This window comes from Gracilinanus agilis, chromosome 4, assembly GCF_016433145.1.
Source record: "Gracilinanus agilis isolate LMUSP501 chromosome 4, AgileGrace, whole genome shotgun sequence".
Taxonomy (NCBI): Eukaryota; Metazoa; Chordata; class Mammalia; order Didelphimorphia; family Didelphidae; genus Gracilinanus; species Gracilinanus agilis.
The window spans coordinates 375,341,952-375,350,735 of record NC_058133.1 but is presented as its reverse complement, the minus strand read 5'-3'; positions in this window follow the sequence as shown (position 1 = coordinate 375,350,735).

Here is an 8,784-nt window from a genome sequence, read left to right as displayed (position 1 = left end):
TCTTCCCTAATCCTAAACTGAGCCCATTCGCAGGTCACAAACCCTTTCCAAACCCTACCACCCAACTGCATTCATGAATATGAGAATATATTTTGACTGCAGATTAGAATGTGAGGAGAAATTGCAGAGCATCTTTATTTATTGTTACCTCTTCTCAAGGCTTAGAGAAGTAGAAGGAGTTAGGTATCATGAATTTATATAGTTTCTTTCAATAACTTTTAAAAGAACAGCATCATGACCCAGAAATCTCACTAACTCCAGAGGCCAAAGGATAGAATCAAGAAAGTCCTTTACATATCAAAATATTTTAAATAGAACTTCTTGTAAGCATATGTTAGCAAAAAACTACAAACAATTTGGATACCCCTTGATCAGAGAATATCTGAACAAATTTTAATATGTGAATGTGATGGAATATTACTGACAGTATGAAATGAGCAACATAAGTAATGTTATATTCATTTTCATATCATAAATTGTATAGTCAACAAGATGATCACAAAACACTCAGAAAGACTTCTTTGAAGTGATGCAGTGTGAAGTGAGCAGAACCAAAGAACATTGTACACAGACACAGCAATAAAATAGGATGAGCAACTGTGAATGGATTAAGTTATCAGAAATTCAAGTATCTAAAACAACTCCATGAGACCCGTAATGAAAAAGACTATCTACTACTATAGAAAGAACTGATGAAATCTGAATGAAGACTGAAATATGCCATTCTTCACTTTATTTCCGACATGAATTTTCTAATATGAGTAGTGTCTTCTTTTACAACATGAAGAACATGGAAATGTATATTGTATAATAACATGTATGACCTATATTACATTATCTGCCATCTTGGGGAAAAGGGAGAATGGGAAGGAATGGAGAGAACAAGGATTGCAAAATGGTAGATAATTATTGTTGAAAATTGTACTGATACATAATCTCGAAAAACATTAAATAAAAAACAAATGATTTAGTCATTATCATTCTAAAATTAATGACACCCATTGTTTTCTTTTGCTTTGGTTTTTGTCTACTTTCAAAAACAGGATACTCTGAATATTTTGGTATGAGGAAGGAGAGAAAAAAAGAATCAAGAGAACATATGCATTCCCTTCAATAAATCAAATGAAAGCAGCACTTTAAGGATCCGAATTTGAATTAAATGCAAAGATTTGTTTGGTTCCTGAAGACCAATGAGTAAAAATACTTTCATCCTTTTGGTAAGGAGCTGTAGTACTACAGGTGTGGCATGTTGCATAAGCTGTTAGAAGCAAACACTGATGGGGCTTTTTTGTTTTGTTTTGTTTCTGTTCTGTTTGTTTAACTCTTTCTTAATTACAAGTAGGAAGGACTATTGAAAAATAATGTCTAAGAGACAAAAAGCAAAAAAGCATTAATAAAACATATTTTAAAGAAGAGCATGATAGCAAATACTATTATATCAAAACACTCAATTTTTTCCCATAAGCTGTCTAAACTTAGACCATTCCTCCAGAAAACTGGGAATTCAAGTGGAAAATTAGTTTCCCTTTTTTACTGCACCTATTAGAGATTTGTCACTAATCCTAAGCTGTAGGAGTCATTTCCAAAAACGAATCATAGGCTGTAAATTATTTATATCTTAACTTCATGTCTAAATATCAGGTTCTATTCTCCTAGTAAACTAACACCTGGAAACCTCAGTCATATTGTTCAAAGATACTGCTGCAATTTATGCTATGTCTGGTGCCTACTCATAGCCCTTCATGTACACATGTGCACATATAAATGGAAACTGCAATTTATAGGGTCCTGACCAAGTCACAAAAGGGTCTCTAACAAAGAAACAACAAAGAAAAGTACAATGAGAACTTTTATTTGGGACTTCTTGGGAGATGATGAAATTCCCTAATGTTGTAAGCTTTCACGCTATAAAATGTTTTTCCAAGGAAGTAGTTACCCCTCTTAAGTCATCTAAAATTTGACTAGACAAAATATTGGTAACAACACTGTGGGGAAGGAACAAGATGCTTTATCAGGTCTTCTCTCCAGTTCTATGAATCTCAGACTATGTATAATTACAGGGGGAAATTCCCACTGTATAGGTTTTTTTCTGGGAGTCAGGTAAGAAAACTTTGCAATCTAGAGTTTTATATATACATATATATGTATATGCATTTTAATAAATATATAGTTAAACCCAATGTAAAACTTTCTTAAATTGGATATACCAATTTCAAGACAAAGATAGTCTTTAAAAAATTAGAATACAAGAACATATTACTTTCTTATTTGGAAGAGAAAAGATTAAAATTATTGAAAAAATGAAAGTTTCTGTTCAATAACATTTATTTGATATTTGATTTTTGATAGGCCCTAAAGGGTTTTAAAATTTTGTTTTCACTTTGCCATGTGTTTTATTAGATGTACTAAGATGCAGGAAATTCACATAATGTCATTGGATGCTTGCAACAATTCTCTGAAGTAGGCAATGCAAATATCATCTTCATTTTTCAAATAATGAAACTGAAGTTCAGAGAGGTCAAATGATTTTCCAAAGTGCTGAAAGAAAACACAGCAAGGTACAAGTTGCAGAGAGGATAGAGAGCTGGCTCTAGAGTCAGAAAGTCCTGAGTTCAAATCCAGCCTCAGATGCTCACTGTACAACACTGGCAAAGTTCCTTAACCCATTTGTTTCTGTTTCTTCATGTGAAAAATAGGGGAAATAATAAAATCTACCTTGTTAGACTGTTGTGAAGTTCATATGAGATAACTGTAAAGTGTTTAGCATAGTGCTGGTACACAGTAAGCACTATACAAATATTTATTATTATTATTGCATATGTATATCACAAGCTCTTTACAATATCAAGCAAAAGATACTTAAAACAGTAGATATGTTTGCTTAAATTCTATTATGAAGTAAGCTCTTTGAGAATAAAGATAACTTCATTCTTTGTTAATAAGCAGAGCCAGAACTTGAATACAAGCTTTAAGGCTCCTAAGATCCTAACTTAAAGTCAATGCTTTTTCTGTTACTACTTTTATTTAAATCTTTACCTTCCCTCTTAGAAGAAAGTCTATGTATTGGTTCCAAGGTAGAAGAATGATAAGGGCTAGGCAATGGGGGTCAAGTGACTTGTCAAAGTCATTCAGCTAAGAAGTGTTTGAGATCATATATGAACTTCTAGGACTAGATCTCAAACCACTGACCCACCCAGCTGCCCCTTATACTACTACTTCTAACATTCTGACTCATTTAAATATGAATGTATATGTGTGTGTCTGTATATATGTATATATGTATATTTGTATTATTTACATTAAATGTGGAAAAGAAAAAACCTCCAAAGTTTTGAGCCTTTGGATGAATGTTTATAAAATGAATTCTGTAATCAATGATATAGAAAAAAGTTCTAGATATTTCATCTATCTAGCAACAAATATTCCTCACATGCAGAGGGAATAAGAGCTTTTCTTACCATCCTGAATTTTCTTCACACACTCAGTTAAAAACTATCCAACTGGTTCTTACAATCATATTCCAAGCTGAGATTTGATTGTGCCTGCTGAAGGGTCCACTTCTATACAGAGAAATAGAAAGGAGCCAAGAGTAGACTGTAGTGAAAAATGGCATTTGAAAATCTTTTTACCTAAAACAATAATACTATGTTTAGTTAGTATATGTTTACAAATTATGACTAGCTTTGCCTAGCAAAAATCTCAAGACCACATTTATGTATCTATCATTATCTTCATAAAAGGTCAACCACAGATTATATTCTAACTATGCCTGTAGTGATTTTTGGCCCTTTGGCCATTGGCAAAATACACAATAAACTCATGGGAACAAACTCTGAAGAGCAATAAATAATATGGACCTCTTTCTACGCCTACACCCACAAAGGTTTCTCTTACTGCTAGCTTCACCATGCCTTTCTCCATAATCTATTTATTTTGATTATCAATGGGTTGAAAGATGGAGTAAAAACAAATGAATGCTAAAGAAAGAAAACACTGTAAGGTATGTTTGTCTAAATATCACAGATTATAATGTCGAGAAGGATATTAAAAACAGTAGATTTTCCATTTATTAAAACTCAAATTGAATATAAGCTCCTTGAGAGTAAGGATTGTTTTGTTCTTAGTATTTGTATCCCCAGAGCCTAAAATAGCAAATTGCCCATGGTTGATGCTTAATGAAAGGTTAAATGATTGTAGATACTATAACTTAAGCTGTTCTGGCATTCTAGGAATAGATATGAAAATATAAGAAGGTTGGATGAATTTTCTTCAACCTTAAGTATTACCAATACATATCACCACCCACCTACTACTTAATAAATAAATTCCAAGGTTGCTGCCAAGGCTCATAAAAGCTAAATGATTTATCAAGAGTTGCACAGCTAATAAATGTTATAAGAGGATTTCAAAGAGACTTCTTAAGTTCATAAGTTATCCATTCAACCCTTTAATTTTTTCTGATTAACTGAGGACAATAAAGGAAGAAAAACGTACCCAAGTTCACCTAAGTAATAAATAAGAGTTAGGATTTAAACAAGGCCTTCCTGAACCCAAGCTCATCTTCTCTGCATTGTTTCTCAAGGAATGGACATTAACAAAGAATTGCTGTTACCACATCAAACACTAATTCTACATACATAGGAGTATTAGGATAGGTATCCAGAAAATTTAAGGCAATATTTGAATTGAAAAGTGGTTTAAGAAATGTGAGCTTTCCATATTAAATGTCTATGCAGGCTGAATCATCCAAATGATCCCTTATCTTTCTACTCCACTATCTGTAGACACTATCTTTATGACCCCAAGTCATAACTTTGATATTTTCTACCTCAGTCGCTTTCCTTTGACTCCTTTCAGTCAAAAGCATTGTTTTCCTATTTTAAAATGTGTCAGATTAACGGCACTAATGTATGCCTTAGAGGGCAGTGGTCTAAGGCAGTAATGGGCAAACTACAGCCCACGGGCCAGATGCTGCCCCCTGAAATGTTCTATCTGGCCACACAACATTATTCTTAATCTGACAAATACAATGAGTAGGATACAATACAATGAAACTTCAAGAGTTGCCTTAGAAACAAACTGACAGATGAGCATTTCCTTTCCTTTGGCCCCCCCTTTAAAAGGTTTTTCCATCACTTTCATAGACCTATTGTTCCCACTAATATTGTTAACAACACAACATAGGTAGGTAAAATCATCATCGTAATCATTGTGTTAAAAGTAAATCCAAATATTTGGCAAACTACACATGTGTGTGGAATTAAAATGATTTTTTCAAGGACTCAGTGATCTTAATTAAGACCATGAAACTTAAAAGTAAAGTCCAAAATGAAATCAATTTATTAATAAACAATATGCATTCCTTTTATTTTCAGTTCACCCTTTTCCACTCCTTTTTTTCCAAAAATTCTACACCATATGATTAAAATAACCAGTCATTGTTATCTAAAAGGAGATTATTATGCCTTTATTTTTATTCTGTCCATCTCTAAGCCATTAGAATTTTTCATATGTTTGCTCTACTTTAAAAGGAATGGAATTGAAGAGGAACAAGGATAAAAGATAATGGAAGAAGAAAAATTGGGTAGTGGCAACCTAAGGTGCTGAATTGGGTTAATAGTGCCAATTAAGTAGAGTGCAAAGTCCCCTGCCTAGTAGTCACTGCTACCCTAGTCAGAATAGGGGAAAAAGGTCATAATAGATAAAACAGTAAGACAAGAGAAGAGCCATATACAGAATTAGTATGCAGTCTCATTTATAATTTCACATTCACAAAATGGACCCCAAAATGACTAAATATCCAGTGAATCAGTGTATTTCAAAGCATGTCAGTTAGAAAGAACCTTAGAAGCCATCTATTCCTACCTGTACCCAAACAGGAAATTCTTCTCTAATATCCCTAAGACATAGTTACTCAACTTTTAGTTGAAAAGTAACCCCTTCTTTATCCACTCAAGTTAGACCATTTTACTTTTGGATAGCTGTAATTGATAGCAAGTATTTCCTTTCAATGAACTTAAATGTACCTCTTTATCATTTATACCCATTGCTCATAGTTCTGTACTATGGAATCAGGTAGAGCAAGTTTAGTCTCTTTGGATAGGGTTCTCTACCCACCATATTCTACTTCCTCCACTCAAAAATATTCAGAAATTTTTTAAAAACTGAGCCAGCTGAGGTATTTTATCAGGCACACTGTCACACTATGTTTCCTGGGGAAGTTTACTTCTTCCCTTTAGGCAATGAATTCGCTAAGCTCCTTTGAGCTTTAGTCTACCCCAGTTATAAATGGAAGGCATGGGGAAGTGACTAATACTTTTTAGTAAACCACATGTATTAATTTCCAGGATTGGATAAATATTATACCTCCTCCTCCTGCTCCTCTTTCTCCTCCTACTGCTACTACTACTACTACTACTATTAGGTGTGGTTCTGTTGTTAGTGCCTTTAAAATCCATTCTCTTTCTCAGAAAGACAATTTTACTCACTTGTCCTTAGTTCAAAATGGGATCTTGCCTCAAAAGCAAGAATCACTAGATAAGCAAAGTCAGGTTGGAACTGCATTTATTTACTGATACTAGGTAAAAACCTTACATTACTTATTTAAAAATGTACTAGAGGACATATTTGAGTCTAATATATATATAAGCATATGAAATAGATATGAGAAATAAATATATATATATATAATATATGCTTGTGTATGGATATAGTATGTAAATTTATAACTGAAATATAGTAACAGAAAGTAGTAGAAAAACTAAAAGAAATTGACATAGCCCTGTCTTTTTAACGCATTGCCATTCTTTTCAGAAAATTTACCTTCCTAAATTCCCATTAACCAATCAGGAAATTTAAACAAACTAAAGATAATTTTGAAACTTATTTGTGTCCTCTAAACCCACAGTGACTGGGAAAGGATAAAAGAGGATAAAAAGTAATCTGTGAAAAAGCAGCACAATAGTAAGAAACCAAAGTCAATTTAAAACTAGCTACAAACGATCTACATGGAGATGCTACCATATTTACAGAATATATTTAAAGTTAACAGAGCAACTTTTAAAAATATTTTATTATAAACAATCTCAACAAATGTAATAAAATAAGGAATAAAATCTTATAAAAGTCATTATTTTTCCTAGTTACATTAAATGTATGGATATATATACATATTTATATACTTATATCCTCTCCCCCATAACTATTCCATTCCTCATTGTTTTACATTGTATGGCTTCTCCTACCTTCTTGTGTAGCCAGGCATAGGGTTCAAGGTATTTAAGAGAGCAGAAAACTAGCTACTCTCTCTTAAGACAGCCCTCACTTTTAAGTAGGGTGGAGCCAATCTTTCCCAGCATCCCCTTTCAGCAAGTGAGGGAGTACAACCTTCCCTTAACCAACACTTACTTTTTTTCTTGCAGAGTCAAATGGAGCTTTGAATAAACAGCAAGAAAGTTTGATGGGATACAGTGAATTTCTTGAAGTTCCTGCCTATAAGGGAAACATCTCTTGTTTTTTCTTCACCAGCCTCATTACACTACTAAAAACTGCTTATAAGGCTCAGACACTGCCTGAAGTTAATGGTCCAGATTTGTATAGTTGGTTACACCCTAGAAAGACTGTTACCACAAAAAGTGCTGCTATAAATACTTAGACTCTATGGGAACTTTCATCTTATCAATAACTTTTTGGGGTGTAAGTCTAGTAGTGAAATCTCTAGGCTAAAAATTATGGATATATTAGTCACTTTATTTGCATAGTTCCAAGTTTCTTTATAGGATGATCTTTCCTATTCATAGCTGCACATGATGCCCCAATGTGCCAATCCTTCCCACAGTCCAACATTAACTATTCCTATGTTTTCTTCATATTTTTCAATATGATATGTGTCAGGCTTCTCTTGATTTGCATTTATTTTTTTCAGATGGTACTTAAAGACTTACAATTCTTCTTTTGAGAAATGTTTGTATCCTTAGCCACTTATCTATTGGTGAATGTCATTTGGTTATCTATATAAATGTATGCATATAGAGATGTAGGTATTCTACATATGTGTATATAAATATTTATATGTATATCTGTTAATTATTTTTGTTCTGTTTATATTCCATTAATTTTTCTATATCAAACCCCAATCTGAGAGATTTAATATAAAGATTTTTTTCCTATTTGACCACCTTTTTCTTTACTATAAATGCCTTGATTTCATTAGGGAAGAAGAGTTTCAGTTTCATATAACAAAAATATCTATTTTATCTGTTGAAATTAACACTATGGATTATTTAGTTAAGAATATCTCTCCTGCCCATAGCTATGAAAGGTAAGTGATCATATTCTCTACTACATCTTTATACTATGAATTTTAATTTCCAGGTTATGTATCCATTTTGAATTAATTGTAGAATATGGTATAAGATGTTGGTCAAAGCCAACACTCCATCTTAAAATCATAAATTCATTTATTTAAATTTGGCTAATAGTTCTTCGAAGTTGTTTTAACTCATGTTTCTCTAAGTTTTAGAGAATTGAATCAATTTTTTTAATTTTATTTTTTAGAAAAACATTTTTCCATGGTTACATGATTCATGTTCTTCCTCCCCCTCCCAAACCCCCCCCCCACTTTAGCCGATGCACATTTCCACTGATCTCTTCATGTGTCATTGATCAAGACTTATTTCCATATCACTGATAGTTGTACTAGGGTGATCTTTTAGAGTTTAATTCCCAAATCCTGTCCGCATCAACCCATGTGTTCAAGCAGTTGTTTTTCTTCTGTGTTTCCAC